Source organism: Lissotriton vulgaris, chromosome 10 (genome assembly GCF_964263255.1).
Source record: "Lissotriton vulgaris chromosome 10, aLisVul1.2, whole genome shotgun sequence".
In the NCBI taxonomy this organism is placed as follows: domain Eukaryota; kingdom Metazoa; phylum Chordata; class Amphibia; order Caudata; family Salamandridae; genus Lissotriton; species Lissotriton vulgaris.
Window position 1 is genome coordinate 457,409,766 of NC_141698.1, and position 19,284 is coordinate 457,429,049.

General features: G+C 45.1%; 1 protein-coding gene across 1 annotated transcript in view; it reads right to left on the reverse strand.

Annotated features, from left to right (window-relative positions):
* Positions 1–19,284, reverse strand: part of CFAP70 (cilia and flagella associated protein 70) — a 1,103,282-nt gene that overhangs the window by 766,162 nt on the left and 317,836 nt on the right. The window lies entirely within an intron of this gene.

Genomic DNA, 19,284 nt, shown 5'->3' on the forward strand with positions numbered 1-19,284 from the left:
GCTGGAGGGTACCAAAGCATTTTCTTTTATTGATTGCTGGAAACGGGCAGCTTGTTTCTTTGTAGTACACCTTGCAGTACACCTTGTATACACATTGAGAGCAAGAATGTGTCTGAAGGTACTTTTCAATGTGATCTTTTAGGCTAAGAGGTCAACGATTCAACATTTGACGAAACAAACTGGATTTTTTTCTGCAAAGATTTGCTACCACACCTTCTGAGTTGATTCACATCTTTACATTGTACAAATTGCCACTGGTTTTTCTGGCTTTTGTTTACGTAAATCTTTCACTGTGCTGACCAATGAATGTCTGCTCAGTTTCTCACTCTTCCCCTTGATCAGTTGCTCTCAGTTTATTCATGGTTGAAAGCACTTCTTTCCCAGTTGCTCTACTATTAATCTCTTTACATCATTATGGTGCCCCCACCCCACACATGTCGCTGTGCCTACAACATCTTTTTGGCTATCAACTTTCTTGCCTCAATTTCTGTCCTCATGTTATTTTATTCTTCTTGGTGAACCTCTCCTTTTTTCCAGTTTTTTTTTAGGTCTAGTTAATCTCTCTTTTTAACAAGTGTCATTTTTATCTATACAGGACCCTATCTCACTATGGGCTTGATGTACAGTGATCCATTTGCAAACAAGGATGCACATCGACTGGTTTGCAATGAGTACACAATTTGCGATGCGTCCTACGTACTAAAAAGTTACATTGCAAAATATGCATTTACAGAGGATCAATAGTCAAGTAAGCTTTATTTCGACAATTGTCATAAAAGCATGTTCCACATATAAAAGTACATGTATAAACTTCTAGTAGTAAAACCATTTAAAAAAGAAAATACCTATTTCATAATAAATAATAACAAAAAAAAAGAAAAACGTAAAAAACTTAAAAACTGTACAAATGAGCAAAATATTGTTCTTACAAGAGGCAACCAGCTTACAACGTTAAGTACTGTGTTATTCCTTCAGAAGTCGGGTAGACTTCCCACTCTTAACTGAAAATAGATCTTTCGGTCAAGGGGCTTTGAAATGACATCCCAGAATTCCTCAAGTTTGGGACAATCTTTGATTTCTAGAAATAAACCAGCAAGGGATTGTGAGGGTGTGGTACTAAAATTCTTTGAAGCCATCCTATTCCAATACAAAGCCTTGAATGTCTTCTTCGGTGGGAACCTGGCGTGCAATGGATCCTTCCACAATTCACCTAATCCAAATTCATTTAAAAGATTTTGAATATGTCCCAACCATTTGACTTTCCGGGAACCATCACTTTTAATCACATCCATCAGCCCTCTAGTGTATGTTTCCAGTTCCGGTGTAGTCCGAATTCGCCGCCAGTATAGTATTGGGCGCAAAGATGCAATTTGGGCTAAAGGTGTTATACCCAAATCATAGAACAGATGATACAATGGAGTGCTTTGAGGTAGCCTTATTAGCTTTCGAAGAAATGTATTTTCTGAGACAGTCATCCCATTTAACTTTTCACTACCCCACATTTCCACACCATACAGAGTAGAGCTGACTACCTTACCATTGTAGACCTCTAATACCGGACTTACTGGTCTAGTCAGAGACCTAGAATGCTCTACAGTCAAAGCCCCTGATAGTTGGCGATGTTTCAGGGTGGCCAGATCAATCTGTTGTCTCCAGGAGAGATCCTGTTGAATACAGATACCCAGATAACTAAATGCCTCTACCTTCTCAAGAGGGCCAGTGCTCATGTGTACAGTGCCCCTACTTACTTTGGGTGCATTAAAAGACATGTACTTGGATTTAAGAACATTAACTTCCAAACCCCGGGCGGCACAGAAATCCTCAAAAATTTTCAGAGCCTTCTGTAACCCGCTCCGGGTTTTTTAAACTATAAGACAATCGTCTGCAAACATTAATATGGGGATTTTACCTCCAGCCAGAATAGGAGCGTCAACATTAGAATCAATTAAAATTTTTGCAACATCGTTTATATACAAAGAAAATAATGTTGGCGCCAGGACACATCCCTGACGGACTCCTGTTTCCACAGGGAACTGAGGTGTGACATTGCCAGGACGACCCCACCTGATCTGGGCAAAATTCTCCTGGTGGAGCCTGACTATCAGAGACAAAAGATCCCCTGGCATTCCCATGTCAGCGAGTACTCTCCATAGTGTATGGCGAGGGACCAAATCAAATGCCGCCCTTAAATCTATAAAGGCGGCATAGAGGCTGCCTTTACCAATTAGAACGGTCTTCCAGTATAGCATGGTGAAATGCAAAATCTGGTCGACCGTGCTAACGCAACTTCTGAAGCCAGCCTGCAGATGGGACAAAATACTGTGCTCCCTCTCCCAAACCTGGACCTTGTTTAGAATAAGCCTACCCATGATCTTCTGGGTAGTATCGATCAAACTGATTGGTCGATAGTTTCCAGGCAGGGATTTATCCCCCTTCTTGTAGATAGGGATTATTTCAGCCCCTTTCCATGATTTGGGGACCGGTACTCCTCTTGCCACTGCATTTGCCAATAATAATATGTATGCTCCCCACGAATCTCTGTCTTGGAGGAATAGATCAGCTGGGATAGCGTCAATTTCTGGCGCTCTACCAGGAACAACGCTATCCAAAGCCAGCTGGACATCCCCCAGGGTAAAGGGGTCCTCCAAAAAGGGTGTACAAGACACCTCAACAGGAGAGTCTTGCCCTGCTGCCATCGCGAACTGCGGTTTGAAGTGGGATACCCATTTATCCTGTGGGACCCAATTCTGCGGTTTATCGGAGTTGCTATCCACGCCCCTCCTATAGGTGTTCCAGAACTTTCGTGGATCTTTATGATGTCCTGCTTCCAGCAAGTCTGCCCACCTCTGCTCATCCCACAGGCGCTTGGATTTAAAAATGGCTGATTTATACGCTGCCCTGGCTACATCAACATCTAAACTCGAACCATTTTTAAGGGCTCTACCTAACTCCAGGCGAGCCTGCCTGCAGTCTGCTGAATACCAGCGTGGGGAAACTTGTTTACAGGGACCGCTTTTTAACAAAGGCTTTACAAACACTGATCGTATATCCTTAAAAAAAGCCTCATGTATCCCGGTTGCATATTCATTATTAGCAGCTGGACACTCCGCTACCAGTATCCCCTTCATATCTTTTGTTGCCTGCGTAAGCTTACCAGCTATAAAATCAACATTCTCCTGATTGATCACAACTTTAGCCCAGCGGACGTGACGCACATCATTAGTGATAACGACGTCCACTGGAGTAACAGCGTCAGTCGTCCTAATTAAAGCTACTGGTAATTCCCAATAGGATATTCTGGCCGATAGAGGATTATGGTCACTCTCTAGTCTATCCATAACCTGCATATCCTGCAGATACCTCCACAGGCTCAAGCTAACAAGAATGTAATCTATTCTACTCTGCCGGGCGCCGATCTTAAAGGTATTTGCCCCACTTTTGTCACCCACTGTTCTACCATTGGCAGATCTGACTGCCTTGTTTAAACAAAGAGAGTTCAGTTGGATAGCAATTTGTGACCATCTTTTAATGGGTGGTAAATCCAGTTTAGGAACCCCCCATACCCTATCTTCTTCATCTGAGAGGTCCCAGTTGTCATTCAGGAGAGGTTCAAAGTTTACATTAAAATCTCCTCCTACAATAATATTATTAGTTTGGGGAGAATTGCTTTCTAGGAGTTCCTCCAGAAGTACTAACATTTCCGAGTTCTTACCCCCGGTACTTCTAACATATACATTGTATAGATAAATAGGGTCTCGCTTTGGGAACTCAAGCAGGAGCGCCTGTAAGTCCCTGTGCCTAGTAGGAGTTACCTTAACTGTTACATCAAGATCTTGCCTAATCCAAATAGCCAGGCCACCTGATGGTCGACCTTTCCCTTTCTTTTCCGCCAGGATTCCATAGTTCAGGTACCCTGGGAAATGTAACTGCTCCAGAGCCCAGGTTTCCTGGAATAGACATATATCATGTCTATTAATAAAGGAACCCCACTCTGGGGAGTCCATTTTCACTCCAAGACATGCAATGTTCCAGGATAGAAGAGCCCCTGTAGTAACAGGGGAATTTACAGAATTGTTAATGTCCTGGATGGTACCTGCTACTCTATTCTGTGCATTTAACATCCCTGCCGGCGGTATTTCTGAGCTAGAGAAAGTGGGGTCCATTACAACAAGTGCGAAATTTGGAGCCTCATCGCTGCTTATCTCCCTGGGTGATACTTCTCCAATCTGGAGTCAATCGTTAGTATCCAATCCTGAAGAGGCATCACCTGTAATCCTCTCTGACATTACACTAGTTTGTGGCATTCTTTGAAAGGGTTGAGATCTCATTTGGATCAGGGAATTATCTAGGGAGCAGGTCCTGTATTCCAGGGCTATCAAGCCCTCTGCTATCTTTGGATTTTTTAAGACTACCTCAATGCAGTCATAGGTGTCGCCGGGACTTTTAAATCTTGTGGTTTTGGAGATATCCTCCCTGATAACAGACCTACACCCCCTGATGTACCTAATCCAATGGATTGTCTTATTTGTTAAGGAGTGCGGAGGTTCATGGTCTCGCCCCATAGATATTTTAGGAAAGTTCACCATGTAAACAGCCCTACTATGATTAGGGTAGTCATTATGGTGAAGACTAAAAGGTTTAGGGGAACTCAATCTAGGATCATGCGTGCAACCCTCCTTTCTATTCTCACCCCTTCTGCTTCCATCTACTTGAGAAATTCTGGGTGTGGCATTAGGTTTTATGGGGACGCTTTTAGACAAGATTGTCGTAGTTTTTCCCTTTGCGTGCAAATTGCCTACCGGTTGTGTGTTTCCCCTTTCGTTCCTGATAGGCAAGGTAAGTGTTGGTGGAATAGCTGTTAGAGGTGCAGGTGGAGCACAGTTCTTCCCTCTAGCCGTGGTATTGGTCATAGGGCCTGTTGATTTCGCTTTTATTAGATTAAGCGCGTCAAGTCCAGGAGTAATCTTATTGGCATTTGCTAGGACCGTTAAGTTATCAACTTTTACTTGCAATGCCTCCACCAACCCACACAGTTGTTTAATAATTACCCACAGGGGATCAGTTGGAAGATCAGGGGAGATCGGCACGCCAATAGGGCCAGGCACAAATGTAAGATTTTCACTATCAGTGGGTGTCATCAAGTCTCCTACTGGGTCCTCACATCCTATCTGAGACAAAACAGAGAACCTGTTGCTACTAAATAACGGTTCTAAGTCCACCACACTACCATCTGGAACTATGGGTGGGTCCAATTGATCTACACATGAATCTTTCTCAACATTTGTTACGGTGTGAGCCTCTGACCCCTTTGCGAATTTGCACATAAACATATCAGGAATTTTCACCTACCCCTTATCTAGCCTTTTGTGCAACCCAGAACCTGTTTGCATAGACCCCTCATCAGGTATCTCAACAGTTATAGGTGCTTGGGTCAGTATGTCTCCACAGTCTTGTATCAAATCGTCTATTCGGTCCATGACACAGTTGGCTCCAGCGTTAGACATTCGTTTGGCTAATTGCTTGATTTTGCATTTTTTTTCTTTTTTCCCTTCCTTGGGTGCACCCCCTGCTAGGTCACTTGATTCTTCTGCCAGCTTCCGTTTTCCCATAGCTCCGGAACAGTTGCCAAAACTTTTAAGATAAAAGACTCTCAAAGTACCTTTAGGGAAGATCCAGAGGGCTTGGCCCAGCCCAGTCCCTGCCTGTCCCGGACTGTCACAGACTGTCCGCCCTTTGTCCGGGCTTTGTCCGGCGTTGGTCCCGCGCTGTGTCCCGCGCTGCGTCGACCTGACATTGTTATGAACACCATTGGCCGGGTGGGCGTGCCTCTGACCAGTCGCGCACGGGCTCCTAGACAGTGGAGTCCCGTGTGGCTTCCAGGCGGGTGTTGGGATGGTCCTCCAGGAGCAGAAACTGCTTCTTTCCTTGACCGGCACTACCGGCGCTGCGGGACCCACGCGAGCGGGTCCGGCGAGGTGTTCTGAACACCGGTGGTCGGGTGGGCGTGCCTCTGACCAGTAGCGCACGGGCTCCTGGACAGTGAAGTCCTGTGCGGCTTCCAGGCGGGTGTTGGGATGCTCCTCCAGGAGCAGAAACTGCTTCTTTCCTTGACTGGCACTACCGGCGCTGCGGGACCCGCGGCAGCGGGTCCGGCGAGGTGTTATGAACACCGGTGAGCGGGTGGGCGTGCCTCTGACCAGTAAGTAAGTAAGTAACATTTTTATTGTATGTAGTTAATTAAAACCTTTACAATATTGATGACATGAAAAAGAAAAAACACGTGATTTAAAACTGTAATGAACAAGGGAACAAATCATTAAAAAAAAAGAAGAAAACTTTCTGTAATGTCTGTGTGCATGATGTACTTGCGGATATAACTGATTAATTGCACATTCACACAGTCAAATTCAGTCCTTTAGAATCCTTGTTCTCAGAGTTCACTATTAACTGAAGTGCCTTTTGACAAAATTTTGCGGCCCTGCAGGCTATCTGTAGTTGGTAACTGTTCAGAGCTAGCATAACAGCCGGGCGGCATGATCTGAGTTTGGAAAGTCGGAATACGTGAAGTAAATAATAACGTCTCAAGTTTGTCAAAGCCGGACAAATGCACAGTATGTGCATCATAGTTTCTTCCATTTGCCCACATAGTCTGCAAACAGGTGTCGGCCATGTTTGTTTCCATGCCGGTGTCTGATCTTTTAATATGGAGGTTCCCAGCCGTAATTTTAGGAGTATTTTTTGGGCTGCTGGGGATATATGATTAACTAAATATGGTTGCGGCTCCAATTTCCCGTACGTTGCCAGCACAGTCCAGCCGTGCTTTTTCTTCGCTGTAGCAGCTTTGTCTGTTACCCATGATCTTTGCTTTGCTGCCTCGTTGGTCTCTTTTTTGAAGGCCGCAAATGATTGCTTTGTATTCCAAGCCTTTTTCAACTTGAGGTTTGACACGGCGCTCTCCCATGCCATTTTCCATGAGTTTTTTTACTTTTTCTGGTTGTTCATCTCAGACCAACAGAGGCCCATGAGCGTATTCTCTTCAGCAGATCTTAGTTTCCAACATGTTTTTAATATGGCTGCTTGTCTGCTTTGGTGCTGATTTAATAAACCAAATTCCAAACGGATCTGTGGTTGGGAGACACACTTTGGAATCTGGAAAATATATTTGAACAGCTCTGATTGTTGTGTGTTCAAAAAGTTGGCGTCTTTTCCCTTGTACAGTTCCGACCCATATGTAAGAGATGGAAGAAATTTTGCAGCTATTACCTTCAACAAATGCAAGTTAGATGGACAATTCAGTTTCGTTTTTAATAGGTTTAGTGCAAAGCGTAGTTTAATTGCCTGAGCCTTTCTGTATGACTGATGGTCTTTCAGCGACCACCTGGCATCGACTACTACTCACAAGTATTTGTAAGTAGAGGTCTGCTCTATTGTGTTGCCTGCGATATGCCAATTAAAGGATTTCCTCCCTGGCCGAGAGGCAAAACAGACTATCTTTGTTTTTTTATAATTGATTTGCAGACCTTGTGCACTGATGTAATCGTTGAGCTTCGTGATGGAGCGTTGTAGACCCAGCGGGGTCTGACTGCATAGTACGATGTCATCTGCATACTGTATGCTCCTGATTTTGTAATTGGCTAACTTTGGTGGATCGCTTTCTGTTTCCGCAATGCTCTTGTCCAGGTCCGCTGTAAAAATGTTGAACAGAGTTGGTGCTAAAACGCAGCCCTGCTTGAGGCCAACATGGGTGGGGATTTTTTCTGTCGTTCTATCGCCATAGGCTAGTTTTATTCTAACCCAGGTGTACGAGTATAGGTTTATAATGGCCCGCAACAGTTTTGATGGTATTCCCCAATTAGCCATTTTTCGCCATAATGCCTCCCTCGGGACTGTGTCGAACGCTGCTTTGAGGTCTACAAAGCAAGTGTACAGCTTGGCTGATTTTTCTCTTCCTTTATCCACCATAAGATTTAGCGCCAGCAGGTTGCATGATGTATTGGTACCAGGCCTGAAACCTGTTTGCGTGATTGGCAGAATCTTATTCGCACAGACCCAATCTTCCAGGTCCCTCAGAAGATTTGAGGCATAGATTTTGGCCTCAACATCTATAAGTGCGATGAGGCGGTAATTGCCTGGATCGGACCTTGTACCAGCTTTGAAGATAGGATGTAAGATGCTGCCTCTCCATGACTCGGGTATACTTCCGTTTTGAAATACATTGGTATAGAGTGGGGTAAAATATTCTGCCCAAAACTGTTGGTCTTGTTTGAACAGTCCATTCGGTAGGCCATTTGGGCCTGGGACGCCTTTGGACCTCAAGTTTTTGAGTACTATTACTACCTGAGATGGCGTTATCCAATTTCCATCAAGTTGTGTCTCGGCTTCTTGGTTAATTATCAGTTGCATTGTCTGCTGGTCTTGGCGCCATGCTGGAGTGTTGTTGCATTGAGCTTGCTCTATATGCCGTATCCAGTCTCCCTCCAGTATGTTGGCATTGAGGACCTGTTCCGCTCCGTTTGCTACTTTATTTATTTCAGCCCAGAATTTCCCGTTGTTGTTTGATTTGCTGGCTACTAGTAGTGCTTGCCAGATATCTTTTTGGTATTTTGATTTTTCTAACCATACTTCTTTTTTGTAGTTTTGTCTTAAACTGTAAATTTGTTTGCCAGTATCTTCGCCCTTTGTCTTGGCTGTTGCATGTAGCTTTCTGATTTCTTGGTTTAAGGACCTTTTCTTACGCACTATTGGTCCTAGGGACACCTGGGGTGGTTTTCCAGGTCTTCCTTTTGATAATATGAGTTTGGTTCGCGAATCTCTCCATTATTTTTATAATCAAACTTTCCCAGTTGTCCCAGGGGGCGGATGCATCTTCACCGATCGTTTCTGAGTGTACATTTTTCACATACGTCATTATCTCTTTGGTGTTATTGCCATTCCATACTAGTCTCTTGAGATTGTAGAGACTAGGAGGTTCAATCAGGGCTTTGCATGGGGTGGCCCTTTTGTGTTGGACGCTAAATTCAATGGCTTGGAGGCTGTGGTCACTCTCCAGTTTGGGGATGACTTTGTAACTCACAATAGTTTGCAAGGTCTCTAAGTCCACAATAGTATAGTCCAATACGGATTGAGCCTGTTTGGCTATTCTAGTCTGGGCCGCTGGTTGATCTTGTGGAAACCGACCGTTCAGAGCAACCATTCCAACCTCAGAGAGCATTAGTGCACACTGTTGACCGTACTTATCCTTTTTTCGGTGATTTGTGATGATGCTTGGGATGGCTCTGCCATTCCATTTGTTTTGGGTCATGGTTTGGGCCTGATCCTTTTCAAGCAAGAACATGTTCAGGTCACCTGACACAACCAGCCCGGCCTGCGGATAGATCGATTGCATTGATTTAATATAGGCTTTGAGAGTCCGGATCTTCTCCACTTTCTTCTTGGAGTCTGGGTGTAGGTATATGTTACAGATTATCATTGACAAGGGGTTTTGCGCCTTCTGTGTGCCTTTGCCGAGATCTATCTTTGAATCGAGTTTGATGCACTGAATCCAATCTTGTCCTGTGTCAATGGTAAGGAAGGTCCAGATGATACCAGTGTTGATGGTTGTAGTTGGATTTCCTTAAAACCATCTATGGGCTGGGAAGTCGTTAGCCAGGTTTCTTGGAGTAGAATAATGTCAAAGTCTTTTAGAAATTATATTAATTCTACATCGTTTGATTTGCCCCCCAGACCGTTGATATTCCACGAGCAGGCTTTCAGAATCGGTTTTCACGCTTCCACCTTCCTTGTCTCTAGTGTGTTTCGTGTTGGAGCTAGGATTGTCCGGCCTTCATTGGACCCCCCTGACTGGCCTTGATGTATGATGCGGAGGTTGGTCCATCCCCCCTTGATTGTGTCTGTGCCACGACGGCCCCCCCGAGCAAACCGCTTTCTGGGATTGGTCTTTCTCCCGCCAATATTGATAACGGGCCCGGATATCTTTCTGGCGGCACTGGCCTTATTTCAATTCCCCAGTTGGCAAACTCTTCTCTATATTGCCAAACTTCTTTGGCTATTTCGGGGTCATTCCATGTAGCCACTGTCATTTCTTTCCCGTTTGTATTAGGAATTATTTTGAATTCGATGCTTTCTCTGTGATTTGTTTTCACATGTTTTAGAGTCTCGAACAAATTGATGAGTTTTAATATGGCACTCCGATTTAAGATATCATGGTTCCCCCTTGAGTTATAATGCGGAATTATTTCATGCATAATTGCACCCGCCGGATAGATTGAGTCTTGCATCTCATGGTGATTTGAAAGGCAGATTTGATTGTTGGATTTTACTTGTCTTGCTCTAGTTCCCTGCTTTGGGTCGATCGACTGAGTTTCCGACATAATTTCAAAGACCGCCTGCTGTGGACTTGGGCCCACCGGGACCTGTAAAGTGTGTCTCTGTTGTTGCTCAATTATTGGAGGATTGTTTTTGAAAGCCGGCTCAGGGTCAGTAGCCGTCTGCTGGGATCTTAGGGCCATCGAGGCTTGTGAAATGAGTCTCTGTTGTTGCTCGGTTGCTGGGGGGTGGTCTTTAGGTCCCTTAGCCAATTTCGGAAAGTAGTGTGAAATGTTTTTCTGTACTATGTGCGGCTTCTGCGTGGAAGCACCTGACACTGATTGCCTGACTGTTGGAGCTTTATTTAAATTTGGGAAGCTTTGGTTCTTTGTTTCGATTGTTGATTTGGCTTCCTGGGGCGGAATCACTAGAGAAGAAGACCGCACACAGTCCACTTGTTCTTCCTGTTCCACGTTGAACGATTCCTTGCGGCTCAATCCTTGCGATGTCGTTCCTATAATTAAATTAGCCGTGATGGTGCTTGTAGCATCTTTTTTCCCCTGGAGCTTATTGTGTCTTGCTTTCCTTAGTCTCTTGCGTTCGGTTCGGTTCAAAAACTTTATTCGATTCAGAAAAGAATCATAAAAGTAAAACATTTTACAAAACATGATTTAGGAAGATTTTAAAAGAAAACAGTCTTAAAATTACACATTGAACTGGTAAGAAAACATTAATTAATATATTCACAGGTAGAAAAGCATGGCAAACGTACAGAAAATAAGGCCCATACCGTTTACTTTAAATCAACAGGTGTTATTTCATAAAATATTCATACTAGAATGGCCATCAGAAGGAGCAAAAAAGATAAGAATCACAATACAACATTCTGCATGAACAAAAACAAAGGTTCTTAAGGCCAAATTAACCATACCGTTTCCTAATCAGGAGAGACACTCGTATGAAATTTAACATAGCACAACACACTCCAGAAGATGACAAAGATAACAAGTAGTCATAACCTTCTTTATAGTTACATGGTTGCTGCCCCTTCAAAATAGGCTTAATAAACCTAGTTCTCGGATCCTTATATAAGGGACAAAAGAGGACAACATGCATAGTACTTTGACTAACTTTGTTATTGCAAGGACAAGGGGGCAACCTCTCACACCAACCCCCTTGTTTAGGAAACGCAAAAAGAAAGTGCAAGATGTTTAGCCTAAACCTTGTCAGATAAAATCGCCATTGCACATGAGTTGTGAAGGTTAAATAAAACTGATGCTGTAAATTAACCGTAGATCCAGATGGCCTAACCAGGGAATGAACATGTGAGGATTTCCAATAACTTGATTTAATGACGGTTTTAATGTCTCCCTGGATTTTTTCAGGGTTGTCAAAGATGTCACCCAAACCTATTTTATGGAGCATTTCGTTGACATATGATAACCAAGGGATCTGTTTCCCATTTTCCAGTTTTAAACAGTCCTGGAGAATGTCTCTAGAGAGCTGAAGGTCCTCAGATAACCATATTTTGCCCCATAATAATAAGGGTGAAAGACGAATGGTATCACTCACATAGCTCAAACCTATTTCATCATGAGCAAATGTATTTGACGAGCCTGGTGGAATTGCCAATACACGCTTTATGAATTTGTTCTCCATGACTTGTATCGTGGCAGGGCTTTCAATCCCCCAAACCCCAGCCCCATAGGTGGCCACCGACAAACATTTTGATCTGTACAGGGTTTTTAAATGTGTGACAGGTTTTTGACCTAGCTTGCCACAGAAGCGAAACAGACCTTCTATAGAGCGACTAGCGCTCTGAACTCGAACCTTCATTAAAGGGGCGCAACTCAATTTATTATTAAAAAGGTTTCCTAGATAGTTCAAATGTTCTACCTTTTCGATGGTGAAGTTATTTACCACAAACTTTCTGGATTTAGTCCCCTTTGGGCCACAGACCATTGCAAAGGATTTGATGAAGTTTACCTTCAGATCTAGGTCCAACATGAAGGTGTTAAAGGCATCAAGACAGATCTGCATGCTATTTCCTGTGAGGGTCATAAGTACCGCGTTGTCGGCATATGAAAGCATTGGTATGCTCCTGCCGTTAACCTTTGGGAAGTCATGACAATGGTCCAACAGATACTTTTCCAGGCCGTTTGTGTACACAAGGACCAAAAAAGGGGCTAATATGCATCCTTGTCGAACGCCCTCAGTTGAGGGGATAGATTTTGTTTTTTCCCCCCCTGGCCCGAACCTTATGGCTACAGTTGTCGATTCATGCATTCTACGAAGCAAAGTGACCAAGGGTTCCTCAAAGCCCATATCCCTCATCATTTGCCAGAGCTTGCTCCGACACACAGTGTCGAATGCACTTGAAAGGTCCATGAAGGCAAGGTGGATGGAAGAATTCCTTACCTTCAAGTACTTTCCTATGATTAGTGCCAAATTCAGACACTGTTCGACCGTCCCTTTACCTTTTCTGAACCCGTATTGGGAATTCACAATGAGACCCACCAAATCTGCCCATGTTTCCAATCTGGCTAAAATGACCCTACCCAATAGCTTACATGAGGCATCGATTAGTGATATGGGGCGATAGCATCGGGGGTCAGATCTGTCGCCCTTCTTAAAAATCGGCACCACCACTGCCTCCTTCCATGATGCCGGGATACGGCCAATAACAGCTGCCCTGAACACATTTAGCAGTAAAGGGGCCCAAACCTTAACGTTATGCCTAAAGAAATCCAAAGGTACTGAGTCAGGGCCGGGGGCTTTTAGTAATATGCCTTTCCTCAAGGCATCCTCCACCTCTTGCAAAGTAAGCGAAGAACTCAGGGACAATGATGTCTGTGAGGCCACCAGCTCCCTAGCGTCTTCCAATGGTTCCTGGGTTAAAATTCCATTTGGGTTAAAAATGTTCCCAAAGTGGGATTCCCATGATTCACCAGTAATCTGCATCACAATGTTATCCTTGCCATCGCTCGTAAAAAGGGGACGATTAATAACTTCCCAGAAGAGCCTGCTATCTTTTAATTCCAAGGCCTTCTCTAGATCTTCCCAGGCTAGGTTTTTTAAATCCTGCTTCCTTGTTCTGATGGCCTCTTTATAGGCCAATCTGGTCGTTCTAACCAGCTCTTTATCCCTTGGTTTTTGTTTTAATGCCTTTTTTAGGGATCTATGCGATGCAGAGCACACGGCATCAAACCATCTGGGGCCCATCGGTTTATTTTTCCCAATTGGTTTTTTGAGACGCTCAGCTACATGCCCACATATAATTTCAAAATTCCATATGACCTTTTCAGGGTTGGCTGTAGGCGATAGACATGACTCATATTCGGAGCTATATCCATTTAGGATCTCTGCCTCAAGACCAACAGCATATATTTTACCCCATTTGAGAGTAATGCCTGGATTCCTGTTATACTTTATAGATTGCTCCCAGACAGGATGTTTGGATTTAACAGGACAAAGCAGGGATAACATTAGAGGGTTGTGGTCACTGGCAGCATTTGCAATTACCTCAAGCTTGTCAACATAATGAAAATACCCACTAGACACAATTGCGAAATCAATAAAACTTATCGCGTCTCTACTTCCCTGAAAGGTTGGTATTGGGGTAGAATTTGGGCCAACCCAGGGCTCCACTATACATAGATCATTTAAGATGATGATATTATTTAAAGCATCCCCCTGGGGTGTGTGTTTAAAGTGTGTCAGAGGGTGTTCATGTGAATCTTTCAAACCACACACATTCGAGTCCCCATGACTACATAATGAGCAATTGAAGTCTCCCACCCAGATGATAAAAAGTAGGGGTTGTTCACAACGTGCCTTGGCTATTGCTTCCTCCAAATTCGATATTACAGTTGTCTCATTGTCATCAAAGATATTATAATACCAGTTAATCAATAACAGTGGTTCTGGAAACAGATTTTCCAACATTAGCAATTGAAACCATGGGGTGTCAACTATCTTAGATGTTACAGGTTTACATAATTTGAGGGAAATTGCTGTCATTATTCCACCTTTTGCCCTACCCGCTGGTGAGGGCACCGCTAGGACATTAAATGATTGAAAGCCATCAATATTCTGGGGGGTTCGGCTCCATGTCTCCTGGAGACACAAAATGTCATGATCACCCACATAATCCAACCAGGCCTCATCCTCCAATCTAGTAGCGAGCCCAGCGATGTTCCAAGAAATTAGACACAACCTTGATTCACATAGTTTGTCTCCAACTAATTCTGGTATTGCTACCAAATCTTGCCTTAGGGTGATTAAATTTGATTCACTTTCTTGGGTGATGCAAACCTCTGGGTCTTGAAGGTTAATAAAACGATCGTCACATACGGAAACATCCTCCATCAAGTTATCATTACAACTTTCCCCATTCTCCCTCTGGCTAGGCTCTCCTAATGGCAAAACATCTCCCGAAAAATTTTGTAGTGGTCAATCCAACTCCTCCATACCCACAAGTGGATCAAAACGATTTCTTAGGGGAATATTACTTGGTCTCTTGCGTTCACGCTTTGTCAGTGGGATGATTTGTTTTATTTGCCCGTTAGATGTTGTCCCCGGGTCTTCTCTAAATGGGTTTTCCGGCTCGGTCATAGGACTGCTGGATTGATGCCCGTTTGATTGCAATGGCCCGGGGGCTTCGTTTCCTAAATAGTCTGGGACCGGAATGCTTTTTTGATGGTGTGTAATGGCTTCATTAGTTGTTATCTGTGTCGCCAAGAAACCGGTTGGAGGACTGCCTTCCGTTTTGTCCGCCCTCTTATCCTCCCTATGTGGTGTGGCGTAGCTGATTGAGCTTGATAAGTTTACGGGCGGGCTTCCAGTCCTAAGAATTTTAGAAGAATTATCGGCATCATTTGATTTGCTTTGTACCTCTGCTAGGATGTCAGTTAGAATGGCCGGTAAAACTTTGAGCTGATTCATAGTTTCAGAGCACTGGCATTCGTGGTACGTTGTACGTGGGTCCTTCTGTACCCGTTCAATGAACAAATTCAGATCGAGAATCTTTTTGTCTATGCCCACGACATGCGAGGCTAAGATTTGCAAGATATCTATCTGTGACTCCAACTTTTCTGAGTTTTGGAGTAAGGCTGAAGAGGCTGAAGAGATGGTTTCCATCATGTTTATAAACGGTGGCCACAACGGTGCATACGCTGGTAGGCTATTCTCTGCTGAGTATTTTCGGTCTTGGGGGCTGCTCCAAGCTTTGTCCCTTAACTTAGCCCTTACTGAACCCAGAGCTCGTGGGTCTTGAAGGTCTGGTGACTCTCGTGCGTCACCTCCCGACCCCTTGTCCAGAATAAATGTGTGGTTATCCGTTCTGTTTCTTGAGTCAAAGCCCTTTAATGAAGTTGTTGGGCTTGGTGAGGAAATATTGAAGTGGAGCGGAAATAGCCCAGACGGCCGATTTGATTTTTTACTGTTGGTCATTTGATTAGTAATTGTGGGGAGAGGACTAGTCGGGTAGTAACCCTCCTGCGGGTCTACGCATGCGGAGAGTTTTAGGGTGACATTGGGCTTTGTTTGTGCATCTGTGCTTGGCGGACCCTCCATTGGCTGTGTTGGGCCGTTGGGTGTCTTTCTTTCACTTGGGGACTGATCCTTATTATCAGCTTCTATAATGGCCTTAACAAATGAGTCCAATGGGACCTTGTTTTCCGTTCTTGGAACTGGTCGTATGTCAGCCCGTGATCGTGGTCATAGCCCCCCAAAACAAAATATGAACCTAGGCTTAGAGAGCGCCGTGTCACTGGGGCGGTGGGTGTCATTAGTGCATTTGATGTTTCCTTTGTGCCCTCAATGCGCTCGTCGCTAGGCGCTATGTCATGGTTAGTGTCGCCCACTTCCTCTCTTGTGTTTATTTGGGCATTCACTATAAATTGATTCGTCATTTTATTTGGGATTATTTGGAAAATATCCTGCGGGTGCTGATTGGTCTCATGAAGGTTGTTGCTCTGAGTGCTATTTTGAGGCAGCAGGGTTTTTGTTAAAGAAGTCACCGACTGGGACTTTCTTTTGATGCTAATATCAGTTTTTGACTTCTGCTTCTGCAACGCTGATGGGGCAGGTGATGTAGCTAAAGTTAAAAAGTCGGTAATCTTGGTGTTTTTGAGGCCTACGATCTTCTGTGGTGTTTTGGTATTGAGGGCGCTGACGGTGGAGTCGGGCGCCTCTAAAGTAACCTCTGTTGAGTCCTCGTCAGATGAGTCGTTAAGTTCCTCACTCATTCTCTGACATGATGGTTGTTTGCTTTTACTTTTGCTTTTGCTTGATTTAGCTATTGGGTCTGTTCTAAGTGTCCCTGATCTCATAATGGGAATCAAAAAGTGGCTCTTTAGGGGAACCTGCCCTCTGCTACTTTTGGCCTCTCAAACTCCCAATTGCGTGACCTTGGCAATGGAGTCCCGGCTGGGGTTTTGAGTGGCGTCGCTCGTTGTCGCTCATTGTAACGCTGCGACAGACCCACTCGCTCCTGGCGTTTGGAAAACGTCCGATCCTTGTGTCGACTCACCCGTACCCAAAACCCAGCGCCCAACGCCCGGCACCCGGCTCACTAATCACTTGCCGCCTCTCACCTTGTTAACTGGAGGGCTGTGGTGGGCTGTGGGGCGCTGGAGAAAACACAGGACGCAGGGCACTCAGTTGGGCGCTCAGTTGCTCAGTTGCGCACTTCCGGAAGGCTGTCGCTGTTGTAGAGCTGTTAGAGATAGTCTGGCAGTTGTCTTGAGTGGAGGGTGGTTTTGCTGTTGGTAGATTGGGTAGATTGGGTGCTAGCTGCTGGCTGCTGACACACCATGGCCCCTCTCTCTCTGCAGCTCTCTGCCTCTCGTTCACTCTCTGCTACGCTCGCCTTTCCCAGTGCCTGTCCACTTCTCCCGGCACCTGCACCTGCCTTGACAGCTGCTGCCACCGCTCTCCGCACCGGATTTTTGCTGGGGCGCCGACAGCAGCTCTCCCAAGCCCGCACAACAGAAACACAGTAGAGCACAGCGGAGGAACACAGCGGGACGCAGCCAATCCGCTCGCTCCGGTCCACAAGACCCACCTGGCCCCGGTGGATGGTGGTGAGTGAGGAGCCAGCGAAGATCCCCGGCCCCTGCGAGGAAAGGACCACAGCAGGCTGCTCAGTCAGTGAGCAGCGGTCGGCGCCACGACCCCTCGCTCTCTGCAGGCAGGCAGGCAGGTAGAACAAGGCGAGGCAAATTGCTGTGGTCTGGAGCCTGTTTCCGTGGCCCGCTCGCCACTCGGCGTTTCTAGTGTTTCTGGCGTTTGCTGTCAGTTACAGCTCTCTTGCTCCCTCTAGCGAAAGCAAAGCCCCTACAAGTGCTGTGGCCAAGACCTCCTGGACAGTGGAGTACCGTGCGGCTTCCAAGCGGGGGTTGGGATGCTCCTTCAGGAGCAGAAACTGCTTCTTTCCTTGACCGGCACTACTGGCGCTGCGGGACCCGCGCCAGCGGGTCCGGCGAGGTGTTATGAACACCGGTGGGCGGGTGGCCGTGCCTCTGACCAGTTGCGCACGGGCTCCTGGACAGTGGAGTCCCGTGCGGCTTCCAGGCGGGTGTTGGGATGCTCCTCCAGGAGCAAAAACTGCTTCTTTCCTTGACCGGCACTACCGGCGCTGCGGGAGAGGATCACAAAACGTCCTTCCTAATAAATATAAACTAGGAAGGTGCATTTTAAGTTGAGGAATTAATTCCTCTCCAATCTTGAGGGTCCCTGTGGGCCAACTAGCCCACCAGGTACCTCAAGTATGCGCCAGGAAGCTGCGTTGCAGTGAGGTGTTAAGAGGCCACGTCCCTCTTTACACCTCTCTGCAACGCAGCTCTGTGGCGCTTGATGGAGGTACCTGGTGGGCTAGTTGGCCCACAGGGACCCTCAAGATTGAAGAGGAATTAATTCCTCAACTTAAAATGCACCACAGGGCGCGTTTGCACCATGGTGAAGGAAGGGGCGGGCCTGATGTGACATGTCTGCAAACACTCCCTGTGGTGTGTTTTAAGCTGGGGGAAAAATTCCACTTGAAACCTGAGGGACCATGGGGGCCAAGTAGCCCACCAGGTGCTTCCAGGAAGCACCACTGCGCTGCGTTGCAGAGAGGTGGGGCAGGATTTGCCCCTTTTTATATCTTTCTGCTACGCAGCTCTGTGGCGATTACTGGATGTACTACGAATTCTGATTTACTCACCTGATATCAGGAGAGACCTCAGTGCTGCATCTTTGAGCCCAGTACTGATCCTGAAAAGTAATTCTAACCATACTTACAAGTAACTTGTATTTCCTTCCCTAGGAATCCATTGTCTGGTTTTCACCAGAAAAGTTACAGGGGTGTTATAGTTAGTTGGACATTTCACTCGTACAAAACCATTGAAATTCCTCCGTTATAGTTAGATGTACTAACTATAACTCGCGCACCCGCAATCCACTGCTGATAATGTCACATATTACATCATTCATGACATGGTCAGTGACATCACTGATGACATCTCAAATGACATCACTGATGATATCACTGATGACATCATCCACATGACAATCTGATACATCTTATCATTCACTAGTGTAACCTTTCAACACTCATTATAAAATATGGAGTACCATATTTGAAACCATTGACACACCAATACCAGTTTCTAAAAACCCACTCATTGATTCCTACATCTACACACACATCTAAACACTTACCTATAGATTCCCTCATACATGCTAACAAAGATCAATAGAACACTATTAAATATACTTATACACCTACATCGACATTACACACCAGCACACATCCTATTCACTTATGCAGTCATCCTACTCACTTATGCAAACAATTGATCATACTTGCATTTACTAAGCTACACACTTATACAAACACAACTTTAATTATTCATATAGACAGTAACTCATACTTAGTGTGTTATAAAATCACGATTACAAGTATACAGTTTTCGATACAGTCACTCATATAATCAC